Source organism: Phocoena phocoena, chromosome 11 (assembly GCF_963924675.1).
Source record: "Phocoena phocoena chromosome 11, mPhoPho1.1, whole genome shotgun sequence".
Taxonomy (NCBI): domain Eukaryota; kingdom Metazoa; phylum Chordata; class Mammalia; order Artiodactyla; family Phocoenidae; genus Phocoena; species Phocoena phocoena.
Window position 1 is genome coordinate 44,579,213 of NC_089229.1, and position 16,026 is coordinate 44,595,238.

General features: G+C 35.8%; 1 pseudogene; it reads right to left on the bottom strand.

Annotated features, from left to right (window-relative positions):
* Positions 1–14,418: 14,418 nt before the first annotated feature.
* On the bottom strand, positions 14,419–14,486 carry LOC136131654 (U4 spliceosomal RNA; annotated as a pseudogene).
* Positions 14,487–16,026: the final 1,540 nt, after the last annotated feature.

Here is a 16,026-nt window from a genome sequence, read left to right on the forward strand (position 1 = left end):
CAAGAAGGATTATATCTCAACCCCAAGGTATTTATTAGAGCACCTCTACTACTTCCAATCCACTGGGAAAACTTAACGGAAGACTACAGAAACTCAGGACTACTAAAGACTTTGAACTTCAAGATCCCACTTCCAGGTTAAGAGCACTGTCTTTCCCATCAAAATTGATTTTTGAATACATTACAAATTGGGAGTTCCTAACGAAGAATGAGTGGTGGGAAGAAGGAAGAAGCCATGAAATGTCTTCCAGACCTCTCTGCTTCTGGTGTTTCTCTACAAGTTGTTGTGTCTCCTTCAAGAAGGCCAGCTCCCACTGAGCAGTATTTGCTGTAGATGCAGTTTCTGTTCTTGAATTCTAGTGATAAACTTTGTTCCTTTACCCAAAAGATTATGGTGATTTCCTACTATGAATTGCTAATCTCCAAATTGACACACTATTTACTGTTAGGCTTTTAACATTTTAGGACATCTTTAACATCTTAACATTTTAGGACATCTTTAACATCTTAACATTTTAGGACCAGTTCCCCATATTAAATTTCACCTATTCAATTATCTGACATGCTCTCTCTTTTCCTTTCTGAAATTTGACTGATAAAGAATTAGATGGGCATTTAGGTTGCTTCATGGCCTGGCTATTGTAAATAGTGCTGCAGTGAACATCGGGATGCATGCATCCTTTCGAATTATAGTGTTCTCTGGATATATGCCCAGGAGTGGGATTGCTGGGTCATATGGTAGCCCTATTTTTAGTTTTTTAAGGAACCTCCATACTGTTCTCCATAGTGGCTGTACCAATTTACATTCCCACCAACAGTGAAGGAGGGTTCCTTTTTCTCCACACTCTCTCTAGCATTTATTGTTTCTAGATTTTTTGATGATGGCCATTCTGACCAGTGTTAGGTGATACCTCATTTTGGTTTTGATTTGCATTTCTCTAATAATTAGTAATGTTGAGCATTTTTTCATGTGCTTTTTAGCCATCTGTATGTCTTCTTTGGAGAAATGTCTATTTAGATCTTCCTCTGTTTTTTGATTGTGTTTTTTTTTTTTTTTTTTGATATTGAGCAGCATGGGCTGTTTGTATATTTTGGAGATTAACCCCTCGTCAGTTGCTTCTTTTCCAAATATTTTCTCCCATCCTGAGTGTTGTCTTTTCATTTTGTTTATGGTTTCCTTTGCTGTGCAAAAGCTTTTTAGTTAGGTCCCATTTTTTCATTTGTGTTTTTATTTTCATTAGGTGGTGGATCAAAAAAGATCTTGCTGCAATTTATGTCAAAGAGTGTTCTGCCTATGTTTTCCTCTAAGAGTTTTATAGTATCCAGCCTTACATTTAGGTCTTTAACCCATTTTGAGTTTATTTTTGTGTATGGTGTTAGGGAGTGTTTTCATTCTTTTTTTCAGTGATAATACATGGTTTTATAATAGCAGTAGTATATACAATTTATAAATGAATGTACATATATTGCAGTGCAAGGTAAAATTACAATATTTTACTGATAGCATTCTGGGATTAGAACAGATTCAACTGTGTTAATTTTCTTTTTCTAAGTAACAGCTTACCGCAAACTTAACAACTTAAAACACGCACATTTATTATCACACAGTTTCCATGGGTCATGAGTACTGGCATGATTTAGCTGTTTTCTCATCTGGAACCTCAACTAGAGAAGTATTCTGCTTCCAGACTCATTCAAGGCTTTTGGAGAACGTATGTCCTTGCAGTATTATGACTGAAGGAGGCTCTCAGGTCTCAGAAGCCTTCCTGCCATGTAGTGCTCTCCACAGACAGTTCACAGTATGGCTGTTTGCTTCTTCACAGCCAAAAGGAGAATCTCTCCGGCTCTAGTCAAAGGTGTTGCCTGCGGTGCCAACTCTCTGGTTCCATGGAGTCTGAGCCTGCAACGTGGTGTGTGCTGGGCTGGCAGCAGGTGGGGCCTAGGCTCCCATATGGCTGCACCCATAGGCTTTCGGTTTCTGGCTCTGGGCTTCCCTGCATATCCCTGTGGCTGCTATCTACAGAGACCAAATGGGCAAGTTTGGAGACAGCGGTATTTTGAGGAAACTCAAGCTTGCCGTCTTGGAATTTTCCCTGGATCCAAAAAGTTGGTTGTAGCCACAGATAAGAATGAAGTTGCAGCATTAAATTCTCAGACTGGGTAGATAATCTGGTGCCATGTTGATACAGGCACGGCAGAAAGGGCTGTGGACTCCATGCTGCTCCAAGAACTGGATGCAATCACTGGATCGGTTGGAGGCCAAATCCTGCGTTGTTCGGAGACTAAAATTGGGGGCCCAAAGTGGGAGATTATCTATGACAGTGGCAGTTTCCAGGCAGTTGGGTTGGTGGGTCTGCAGGAGTCAGTGAGGTACCTTGCAGTTCTGAAGACCACTCTTGCCCACCATCACCTCTCTGGTGAGCAAAGTCAGAAGCTAAAGTCCTGGAGCAACAGTGTTTGGCAGACAGCAGGCAGAACACAGGAACAAGCTTGGGTCTAATTTCATTCTTTTACATGTAGCTGTCTATTTAATGGATAAAGAAGATGTGGTACATATATACAATGGAATATAACTCAGCCATAAAAAGGAATGAAATAATGCCATTTGAAGTGAATGGGTGGACCTAGAGATTGTCATACAGGAAGTGAAGTCAGAAAAAGAAAGACATATTGTATAATATTGCTTATACGTGGAATCTAGAAAAATGGTATAGATGAACTTATTTGCAAAGCAGAAATAGAGTCACAGATGTAGAAAACAAATTTATGGTTACCCAGGGGCGAAGGGGGAGTGGGATGAATTGGAAGATTGTGATTGACATATGTATACTACCTTATATAAAATGGATAACTAATGAGAACCTACTGTATAGCACCAGGAAATCTACTCAGTGTTCTGGTGACCTAAATGGGAAGGGAACATAAAAAAGACTAGATATATGTATATGTATAACTGATTCACTTTGCTGTACAACAGAAACTAACACAACATTGTAAAGCAACTATAGTCCAATAAAAAGTAAGAAAAAAGAAAGAATTATAGGTAGGAGCACTCTCATGTTTCTTAAGCTAAAAACTCAGTCTTCAACTTTATCCAGTGCCTTACAGTTGGTACTGGCTTTCTCTTAATATCATCAGTACTCTGTTTCACATTTTTAAGATGGTCTTTTTATCAACTATATGCCAATACAAATTAATTAAAAATAAATAAATAAAATGGTCTTTCTGTATTTGCTGGCTTGATAGGGGATGCTGAAGCGGCAGCAAAATGAGTGGTAAGAATCAGAAACCAAAACCTAACTTCAAGCCCAGTCTTTAAAAGTGAAGGTTATAAAGGCTCTGCTGTTACGTAGAAAAGTGCTTAAGATATAATGCTCAGTGGAATAAAAAAAGAACCAAAAAGTTAAACATATAGTACAATTCCAACTTAAGAGCTGGAATTACTTGAATAATACTCTAAGTGTAATATACACTTAAATGGAAACATACAAAAATGACATAGTAATGAAATTATGGATATTATTTGGTACTTTGATTTCAGAGTTTCATATTGCATTATGAAATATTCATATCAAAATATACAATGATAGAGGCATTCAGCTTTTCAGTATTTTCAAACACATAACATACCTGCATTTATTTTTATAAGTATTTTTGCGCTATTATTTTAGTTTTCTTAAAAAGATCATAAGTTACAGGCATGTTTAAGTCACATTGGTTAAAATATTTTATTTATAATATTTTGTGTTCATATCAGTTGAATAAATTCTACTCAGTGTTTAAAATATCAGTAAACTTATTTATAGCATAATTATTGTAATAGTAACTAATTATACTTATCGTCTTCTGAAATCTTCTTGAACCTGCAGAATTTTAGCTATAGACAATATATTTTACAAAAAAAACTTCTAAATTTCACAGCTATGTTTTGACAAAAGAGCCAAACTTATAGATAAGAATTTAGAATAGGTTCTGTAAAGAATACACCTTCTGTTAGACAAGATTAAAAATAAATCTGTAGCTTTGGGAATGATCTCTTTCCTTCAGCTACTATTTGTAGTATTTTAGAATTTTATAATATAAAAATACAGAATATAATTCCCTTTTTTCCAAATAAATTCAATATAAATTTAATAATACAGTTTGAGCAATGTGTTGTTAATTAGAGCTATTATGATATTTTAAGGATGTTATCTGAATGTATTTTCACTGTATACTAAGCACAGTGGTTTACTTTGTGGTAGCATTCTTCCAAATACTTAGAGCAAAGAAAAAGAGCAGATTTTTTTTTAAAAAGGTTAAATGCCTACCAAGAAACTAATATTATAATATATTCTTGTGCCACTAAATAAAGTGCCCATCCAAGTGTACCTCCTTCTAGAGATGGCATTCAGCCAAATTGATATTCAAAACCTAGCTTAATGTTCAGAATAAATATTAATGTAGCTATGAAATGATAAATGATAGAGACAGAATATGACCACATGTTGCTCATTGGCATTTGATAAGCTACAGAATAAACAACCTAAGTCATTACTTACAGTTCTTTTCCCCATCTTACATATACACACACAAACACACACACAATACATACCTCACACATAATCAAAGCCAAAAGAATTTCATTATATTAACTTACAAAACTCACCATTTTAAAATTGAAGTTAAATTATACATCTTCTTCCTGAGAACTTCTTTTTCTGAAACTGTTTTAGTTGACTTGAACAGTTTAAATGTTTGACTTTTTGAACACTTTTTCAACCCAGAAGATTTTATGTAAATCGTATCCAGATTAGAAGCATTATATTAAATGCAAATTTTTGGAAAACTAAATTATTGAAGAAATATAATACTAAGATAAAGACAATGGATATCTTAACTAGGTGCAAAGTAATCGAAGTTGCCAATACCTTGTCATTTGTATAGATATTGTTTCTTTTCTTTTGGTTCTGTGTGCTTGCCTTTTACTTTGCATTTATTTTTTGGATTTTTTTTGCTATTAAAAATAATTGGTATCTTAAGCCTTGCATTATAGTCTGAGCTGACTGACTGGAGATTATACTGGTAACTTTTGCTGTGTTTGTGGCTACTTGACTATTTTCAAACATAATTCTCAGAAGAAAAACTATATTTCACATTGAAAATATGTGCTCAGGGTCACATATAAGTAAAATAATATTCTGCTATCTATTGCTGAGTAACAACCCATTCCAAAACTTAATGGTGTAAAACAGCAACTGTTGGTCAGAAATTTAGGTAAGGCACTGTGGAAACAGCTTGTCTCTGTTTCATGATATCTAGGAACCAAGCAGAAAGAGCAGCCCTATTTGGATCATGTTGATCTCATGATAAAGGAAAACAGTAGGGAAGGTGGTATCAACACTCTGGGAAAGGTATGCTGTGGTTCATAAATGTGCTCAGTTTTGCTCCCATGTCATTGTATAATACAAGGCACCTGGATAAAGCCACCTTTAATGGAGAGGGGACGAATGCATCCCCAGCAGAAGCACTGCTAGTCACATGGTAATGGACAAGAATGCACAATTATTTGGTCTCATTAATATCCGTATCTTAGACTCTATCTCATATTAACATCTGTATGTTTCAATCTCTCCAGATAACTCTTAAGATCACAGAGCTTTAGAGGCTACTGTTCTAGGCTCAACCTCTAAACAAACTAAAAAAAATCACAGATATTTTACAAAGCATTTCTTTGAGCCAACTCCATTTGCTATCTAAATGATACCCATAGATTCATGAGTAAGCCTTTGCCAATGAAAACAATAACATACAAATTATAAATCTTTCATAATGGAAAATGATGACTGATGTTGATTTCCACACTCACCTCTCAGATCAAACTGGCAATTACCAAACAGCTGTCTCAGAACACTACAGGTTTTCAGAGGGAGAATGTGTGTGTGTGTGTGTGTGTGTGTGTGTCTGGTGTGTAAGCAAATATTTATCTGTGGCTACTTTAATTGCAGCTGCTTATTCCCAACAAATGGTGATTCAACTGAAAGGCGGAGGAAGGGCTGTAGGAATGAAGTGTCCGACTCTCTGAGAATGTGAGTAAAAATGGAAATGCAAAGTATTCTTCACATTGAATAATGACAATCTAATGAAAGATGCTAATGATGAGGTTGTCCACAGTATTGTTCGGTTATCGTTAACAAATCACATTATCTTCCCCTTTCTCTGTAGCAATCAGTCTCCTGAAGCAAACTACATGGTAAATTCTTTTGACAGAAAGCAATTCTTTTTCTTCATTTCCTCCTTAACTCTATAATGAAATCCTAATGAATACTAAAGGTTTCTGTGAGTAGTACAATAATCATCTATTGTATTACTGATTGAAAGGAACTTGCTGCATATTCAGAGAGACATAAAGGATCTGATTTTCAGACAAATAGTTCTGATAGGCAGATTCAGGACAAATCTAAATTGTGTTTAATTATGCTACTGCTCAGTGTTCTTAGAACGGTTTTTCACACGTCAAGTTAATATCCTTAAAATCTTTAAGCACTATTCTAACGTGTAGAGTCTATTTCCTGATTAGCTACATACATTATAATATTATTTCTACATCTTAGCACTCTGGGAATAATGACATAATGGTAGTCTAGGAAGTCAAAATATTGTCCTAAATAAAATCTTTAGGGATAACGTTTTAGAACATGTATGCTTATAGGGAGGGGTACTCTTCTAGCATTAATTTGATGGCCTTTCTAAGAATGAAAATATTTTTGTTTTCATGCACGCAATTGCCTACAGGTTTAAACTCGGTTTTGTAAAGGAAACGCATACATATTATGAAAAATGTGCTGTTTCAAGTATGTTTGTTATGGCATTCCCAACCTAATGAATGGCTTGCTGTAGCCAAGAGCTTGAGGCCCCTAACCTGAACATGTGTATATATATTTCATCATGTGTGCTCACTGTACCTTTACAATGTTAACGGAGAAAAACATGAATGCATTTAAAAAGTTTGACCTAGAAGAGAAAATGAAAGTGATTTTTAAAACTTAGATTTCAAAATAAATTCAGTTGAAAAATTATTGCTACATGGCACACAGCTAATAGTTTACTGGAAATTTTTGGCCTAGTTGCATTCTATGTCTTTGTAGTCAGTAGCCTCAAAATATAATTTTCTTGAATTTTCACCTTTTGGTGCTCTTTTCGTTTTTTTATTAGTTCCTTTTTTTAATCCATCTGATATGTCTGACTAAATATATCTTTTTAAAATTTGATTTGATTTTTTTTAAACATCTTTATTGGAGTATAATTGCTTTACAATGGTGTGTTAGTTTCTGCTTTATAACAAAGTGAATCAGCTATACATATACATATATCCCCATATCTCTTCCCTCTTGCATCTCCCTCCCACCCTGCCTATCCCACCCCTCTAGATGGTCACAAAGCACCGAGCTGATCTCCCTGGGCTATGCAGCTGCTTCCCACTAGCTATCTGTTTTACATTTGGTAGTGTATATAGGTCCATGCCACTCTCTCACTTCATCCCAGCTTACCCTTCGCCCTCCCCGTGTCCTCCGGTCTGTTCTCTACATCTGCGTCTCTATTCCTGTCCTGCCCCTATGTTCTTCATAACCATTTTTTTTTCTTTAGATTCCATATATATGTGTTAGCATATGGTATTTGTTTTTCTCTTTCTGACTTACTTCACTCTGTATGACAGACTCTAGGTCCATCTACCTGACTACAAAATACTCAATTTTGTTTCTTTTTATGGCTTAGCCTGTCATGGAAAACTACCCTTTTTTCCCCAAACAATCACAAAATTTAACAAGGCTTGGTGGAAAAGAAAATGGGACAAATGATCCAATGAAAGGTCTTTCATTTGAACTACTTGCTATTTTGCTATTTCACACTTGTCCGTTTCTTTAAATTGCAAAATGAATGACACTGTATATGAGATCAGCTATCAATATAGTTTATCAATACCTTTTTAGCTTGATTTTGTGATTAATCTACCATCTTGAAACCACAGGTCATTCACTTAAAGTTTTAAGTAGTGTATCTTCTGTGATTACTCTGATTTGATTCCACAATTTTCAAATCCTGAGGTCAAGTGATAGAATCAATATAGGAAAAAATATATACAACTTTCTTTCCAAAACTATTTCTTCTAAGTTGTCTTGTCAGATTTGTATACTTGTGTAGGACATAAACATAATATACAGCAACAAATACTGTAAGGTACACTTTGATTGAGGAAATAATGATGCCTTATATAATTATGAAGAATGAATTCAAGGGAATTCTCTTGCAGTCCAGTGGTTAGGACTCTACACTTTCACTGTGGAGGGCCCGGGTTTAGTCCGTGGTGGGGAAACTAATATCCTGCAAGCCACGGTGTGGCCAAAAAAAAAAAAAAAAAAAATGAAGTCAAAATGAGCCACCTAAAATTGGTCTTGGATTTTGGGATTTTGAAGGGATAAATTAAAACTCACTATACAAATACATGAATTATCAGATACTCATAAAAGAAGAGGTTAATCATCTTTAAAGAGGTGTCTGAGAACTACAAAAGCACTGAAGTATAATCAAGGTGATGAGGGTATAATCTCCTACAGTCAGTACTAGAATATGATTGTAATTAAGAAAGGTTGAACCCAATCAACTCTATTATAAACTATCAAAAGAAAGCAAATATCTAGAGTAAAATACATGAAAAGATAATTTAAAGAAGTGAAAATACAAATGACTAATGAATAAAGTTTCAAGTTCAGCTAGTAACTTAATTAAAATAATAGTGAGATGTCATTTTTACCTATCAAATTGTCAAAGATTATGAATAGAGTAATACCAAATGTCTGCAAATGTTCAACAAGAAAATTTATCTCATGCATTTCTGGTGGCATGTAAAGTTTTGTCTATTCCGGAATGCAGTTAGTATGTATAACTTTTAAATATATTTATAATATTTTGATTAAATCCACTTTTAAGAAGTTATTCTATGATGAGAGTGTCCTAAAGGTGATAATAATAATAAAATGTATAAATAATGAAAATATCAAAAGTAGGAAACCGATGAAATATATTTTCTAATGTGATGGATAATTAGTCTTTAATTATGTTTTTGGAGAACTTAAGGACATGTCAAGTAAGAAAAACAATGTATAAAAATGTGCATGTGTATTCAATTATGTTTTTCATTACATACATCTATATGCATGGAAAAATGCTAGTAGGAAATATTAAAATGTTAAGGGTTATATTTATATTCTGAAATTGCAGTTAATGCTTATTATTAACGTATATATAATGGTTAGGCAATAATGATTTACATTTACTTAGTATTCTTTACAAATAATTTTCCAAACTTTATGTAGCTCTCTGGGACTTGTTTTTTTAAAAAAATAACAATGGTAATATGATTTAATCACATTGTTGTGTGTGATTATAGTTCATCTCTTTTTATTGCTCATACCAGTTGGTTTTTGCTATATAACAACCATCCCAAAACGTATTGGCTTCAAAGAGCAATCACATACTAGCTCACTGTTCTTTGGGTCAACAACTTAGGTTGAGTTCCAACAGGCAGTACCTATGCTGGTTGCACAGTGCACACACACACACACACACACACACAAGCAGCTGCAATCAGCTCATAGTTTTATTTGGAGTGTGGTTGTTCTAGTGGCATTCTCTACTTGTTTGATGATAGTACTGGCGGTTAGTAGGTGATGGCTGTCAGCTCGGGGTGATAGAGTTAACTGGAACACGTGTCTCCAGTAGATTAGCCTGGGCTTAAACACACAGTGGCAGTTGCAAGTTTTCTGTGAAAAGCACTTTTTAAGTTTCTGCTTGCATCACATTTGCTATCATCTTATTGGCCAAAGCACGTGCTCCAGAGTCAACATGCAAAGGTACTAAACAAGGACGAGTCTAAGGAGGAATAAACAAAATTAGGGACCATTACTGCTAAAAAGTACCAGACCCTTCAATTTTATTCCATATATCCCACAATTTACTTATCCATTATCCTGTTTACAGATATTTAGATGGTTTCTGGGATTTGTTGTTATGAATACAGTTATTAGGAATGTTTCTATATATGTGTACTGTTCTTGGTGCAAAAAATCCTTCAAGATATAACTAAGAGGGGAACTGCTGGGAAAGTATGTGAATAGTCGGTTGTATAGGATAATGCCATCTTTTCCCCAAATTATACTCTCACTGGCAATGGGCAAGACAGAAAATTGAAACACATCATCACCAAAACTCACTGCAGTTGAAAAAGAAATAAGACTATTTTGTCTTCAATATTGAAAAATAACAATTAAATTACAATATAACAAGTATAATTTTAGTTATATAGGGAATAGGGTATGTGAAACTTAGAGAATATGAATGTTAGTGTATATAATTGCTTGCTCAGCTATTATTCATTCGCAAACATCTGTTAAGTACTTAACAGGACACTGTGTTAAGGGATAAAGACATATTTTTTTAAAAAGGAATGATCCTTGCCTTCAAGGATGTAATGATTAATTTTTTTTTTTTTTTTTGCGGTACACGGACCTCTCACTGCTGTGGCGTCTCCCGTTGCGGAGCACAGGCTCCGGACGCTCAGGCTCAGCGGCCATGGCTCACGGGCCCAGCCACTCCATGGCATGTGAGATCTTCCCGGACCGGGGCACGAACCCGTGTCCCCTGCATAGTATTTAATGCAGGGGGCACGAACCTGTGGCCCCTGCATAATATTTAATCTGGGTGCCATGGGGCACCCAGATTAAATATTATTTCTGGATGTGTTTTTGAGGGTGTTTCCAGATGAGATCAGCAACTGAGTCCGTGATCTCAGTCAAGTAGATTTCCCTCCCCAGTGTGGGGTGGGCATCATCCAATCCATTGAGGGCCTGAATAGAACAAAAACCAGAAAAAGGAAGAATTCACCCTTTTTTTGCTTCCTACCTGCCTAGTTGACTTGGAACATCTCATCTTAACATTTCCAGCCCTCAGAATAGGATGTTTTTAGACGCATTCTGACAACTATTTTATTCATGCTGTTTCCATGAGGGGAAATTACACCACCTTTCCTGGGTGTCCAGCTTGCAGACAACAGATAGTGGGACTTCTTAGCTTCCACACTCACATGAGCCAAATCCTCATAATAAATCTCCATACTACAAGTTCTGTTTGGAGAAACCTGGCTAATGCAAAGGGCTTGTGGATATAAGCATGTAGAAAAACTAAGCATTAACAGCAATAGCTGACACTTACATAGAGCTTTCTATATACTAGATGTATATTATATATACATATACACAGAAATATATATACACACACAGACATCCCCACACTCAGGTATTGTACCTGAATATCAAAGATCTCATATATATAGTAAGGAGACTCATGAAAAGAGAAATTCTTATAAATTAATATTTAAGATTTGAATGATACATTTTTTTAAAGCAGCGTAAGTCTGATAAGAGATAAGGAAAAATATCCTTTCCTTAGAAGATAGAATTAGGGTATAAATGGGGGGAAAAAAAAGAACTGGAGAAATGATGGAGAATAATTACAAGGAAAGTTCAAAGAAAGACTGGTTTAAACATTCCTTGTAAATTACCTCTATTTTGATTAGCTGGTGATTCTTGTTCTGACACATGGATCACGGAGCTGGAAGAGAGGTGAGGGAAAAAAAGAAATACCAGACGCTTAAATTATAACCCAGTAAAAAGGTCAAAGAAATGCTAGTTAACACTTTATTTCTTAGGGTAGATGAAATATGAAAAGAACTAAAAGCTCAAAAACAGAAAGAAGAGCCTTTGCCATGTAAGGGCCAAAGTCAAATGGGTGCCCAGAGGAATAATAAAAATGCCCTTCTTTTAGCAAGCAAAAAAATTCAAAAATAAAGCTTAACAATACAAATAGAAAACAGCCATCAGTGTGACTAGGTGTTCATTTTGTGGTCCTGCTTTATCAGTTATTGTGTTTCCCAGTCAGTTATAGTGTTAAATATCACCCAACAGATTAGATTTCAGTGGAACAATTCTAGCTAACTTGAAATTAGTCATGATAATGAGGAGAAAGAAGCTTCTGGACAGCTCCCAAGCTTCATTCATTTGTAAGTTCTGAATTTTTGAATCAAAACTTTGTAAGGACTAAAAGCGTTTTTAAAAAAGGATAAATATAGTTTTCACCATTTTTAAAATGACCTATTGCTTTTATAAGTATATATACAGAGGAATAAAAAAAGCTAAATCACAGGAGTTGGGAAGAGAAAAGAAAGGGAAACATCTGAATATCTGTGCAATAGCCAAATATCTGACTTTTTCCATTTAATGCTCGTACCAGTCAATGTAAGCCAGCTTTACCAATATAACAAACTCTGCCACAGTCTCAGTGGCTTAAAACTATAAAAGTTTATCCTCGTGTTACCTGTCTGCTAAGGGTTTGCTGAGGTTTTTGCTCTGTGTGATCCTCATGATGAAATACCTACTACAACATTGCCAGTAATCAAGGCAGAGAGAAATAAAAGGTCGAAAATCATGCAGGTAACATATAACAATTATGCCTATATTCTATTGGCCAAAGTAGACATATGGCACACCTAACTCCACAAGAACAGAGGCATGCAATCCAACCATGTACATAAGAAAAAAAAATAGAAATATTTGCTGGATAGAAATAGCAAACACCACAAGGCTCATAAAAGTCCATTTTAGTAATGAAATTAAGCCCCAGGGAGGTCAAACAACCACTCAATGACACTTGTTAGTGGCATAGCCAGTTTTGAAATCCAGGCATTTCTGACTTCAGGATGTGAATTGGGAAATGGGTAGGATGAATGCTTGATTAATTCAATGTTGCAAAATCCTTGGTACTGGAAGTTGCCTTACCTGTGTAACAGCAGCATCACTTAAGAATTTAATAGAAATGTACAATCTCAGCCCCACCCAAGATACTGAACCAGAATTTGCCTTGTAATAAGGTCTCTTGGCAATTCATCTGTACTTAAAGTTTGAGAAGCCCTGTCTTAAACTCCTTTGTCTTTGAGCACACATGAAGTCTCATCGGAAGTAACCCATGGCTGTCCCCTGCTCCAAGCCTATACCTATCCATTTAGAAAGCCTTCCCCCCAAATTGCCTATCACCACCACTACCCAGTCATTTCTGGGACCCTATGTAGGAATGTGATAAGGATAACCGTCTTCCTTCAACTTTAATACACCTCTGTTTACTCTCCCCGCTGTCTTTCTCCAGGCACAGTGACCTCTCTTTCCTGTGTCTGCTAGACCACAGAATAACAAATATGTCCTATTATCTGTAACACAGCTGAGGAAATGGGTGAAGAATGGACTTCTCTGGAAATCGCATTACAACTGACTATCTGGGCCTCTAAGCAGCACTGCTTATGCCCAGAATCAAACACATTCATATACGTACACAGCTATTCCTTTGAGCAACACTTTTTAAATGGCTCGAGATCAGTCTATTGACCAAATGTAGGCAATGATGAAGGGATGAGAGAGAACTTTTTCTCATCTCTATTGTGCTCATAGTTACTCTCTTTTATCTTCCTAAGAATATCAACCCCCAAAGAACTGTTGTGCACCATACACCCAATTCAACAACAAAAAAATGAAACTCTCTCATGCATACTAGTAATTCATGTAAATAACACTTGGGGTAAGGGGTACTTCAGATCAGCAGAAATTATCTCTTACAATTAACATATTATATCTAGGATACTAAATAGAAAATAATCATTTTGAATAAACCTAAAGGCCCTCTTATTTTGACAAGTGGTATTGCTTCATACTACTTCTATTCAAATAATTATCATAGAGAATATTATCCTCGAGTGTCTTGGAATCTTTCTGCTATTAAAAACAAGGCAACAGACCCGAAATGGAGTTGCTTATGCTAAACCTCATACCACCACCAAGACTTCACTTAATTACAGTTTCTGCTTTCCCAGAAATGGAATCTTAAACCAGTCAATCAGGAATTGTCTGATCAGCACTAGTTAAGTAATCTGCCTGTCAGACCCCTGTCATCTCCTAAAAGAAAGTAACTTGGTCATAATCAACCCACTTCTTTGCCTAGTATAACTTCCTTGTTCCTGCTCCCTTCTGTATATAAAAGTTTTTCATTTCATACAGGTCCTCAGAGCTCCTTTCTATCTGCTAGTTTCAATACTAACTGATTGGAATTCATTTTTGCCCAAATAAACCCTTAAAATTTTTAATATGACTCATAAAGTTTATCTCTTAATATTGTTATACATAATAATAAATTGAAACGTTAAAGAAAACCTATAACTAATAAAGAAATAATGAAACAATGAAAAAGGAAAGCCTAATAATAAGTATACATCAGGAGGACAGGGTGTGCTACATGAAATATAAGCAGACTTGGGTTTTCCTGCATAGCACTACCCTTATTCATTATAATTAGCAATAATTGTGCCTTGGATAAACCTCATTGGCTACAATACTGTCACTGTGCAAAGCTTCCCCTTATTCATTTTACAACCAAATCCCTCCTCCTCCAAATTGTCATTGGGATGCCCATCTAAATATAACATTTCCCAAACCATGTTTACAAGTGTTAGCCAATGGGATGTGAGCAGCTTTCAGGTCACATTCTTAAAAGGAAGCTACTTGCCTTTCACTTGTTCTTTTCACCTAGGAAGTATCAACAACTGGAACAGTCACCTTGGATCCAGGGATGGAATCTATGCTGATGATGGAAAAGCAACTCTTCCAAATCCCAATATGTTGCAATCTTAGAATTTTATGCAGCAGAGACATAAATCTTCTGTCATGTTTAAGTCACTGCTAGTTGGTCTTTGAATCAATATTTAACTAATATAGAACTTAATATAAACAATTGTGAGGTTTTTTTCCAACAAAATCTAACCTCTGATAGAATACCTATATAACTGAGGATCTTGCTTTGCCTGATGAGTGAGAAGTAAAAACAACAGAATTATTACAAAAAGCAGAAGGAAAAGACAGCTGTATTTAACTTTAGAAAAGTAAATATTCTTTATTTTTTGAAAAATGAATTTGGAAGAGTTTAAAATTTTCATAGACATAATATCAGATTTATTTGCAAAATATTTTGGATGAAGTAAGCAAGGATCTTCTAAGTCTACACATTTTATTTATGTTTTTATTCAACTAAATGCACTATGTGAATTGTCCTGTTTCTGTGAATGAGCTCATCATTTTCTCTGGCTCCAAACCATCTTGCGAGCCTTCCTTCTTCCCTCTTCTGCCATCCTATTAGTCTCTTCTTCCTTTGTTGTAGAGCCTCCCATATGAATTCTTTCTCTTTTATGTCACTGCTGTATCCAAATCATTACCCACTTCTTCCAGGGTTCTTATAAAACTCTCTAAGTGGCCATTACTCCAGCTGCCTCTAACACCTTGTCTTTTTATTCTACCAGTTCAAAACTTATGGAGAAAAAATTTTTTTTATATCTTCATTGTGCAAATCATTCCCTTCATCAGATACTTTCAAAAGTTAACATGTAGGGCTTCCCTGGTGGCGCAGTGGTTGAGAGTCCGCCTGCCGATGCAGGGGACACGGGTTCGTGCCCCGGTCCGGGAGGATCCCGCATGCCACGGAGCGGCTGGGCCCATGAGCCATGGCCGCTGAGACTGCGTGTCCGGAGCCTGTGCTCCGCAACGGGAGAGGCCACAACAGCGAGAGGCCCGCGTACCGCAAAAAAAAAAAAAAAAAAAAGTTAACATATAAATTTCAGTCTTCTTAGACATTTTGTTATTTAAGCTCCATCCATCGTTATTTCCTGAATACAAAACACGTAGTCACACCTCCATTTTGCTCAGTCCATACTCTGCCTGAAAAGTATTTTTGATTCAAAGCCTACATCATGGCCTGCCCTTTTCATAAGATCTTCAACTGTCCTAGGGGCTCAGCCTCTCTTCTGAATTCATAGTGTTCTTATATGTTCCAAGCCTCTAGACCCTCTACTATATCTCATTCTTCAAGAAACAGTAGAAGACACCAATCAGTTGAAATCTAT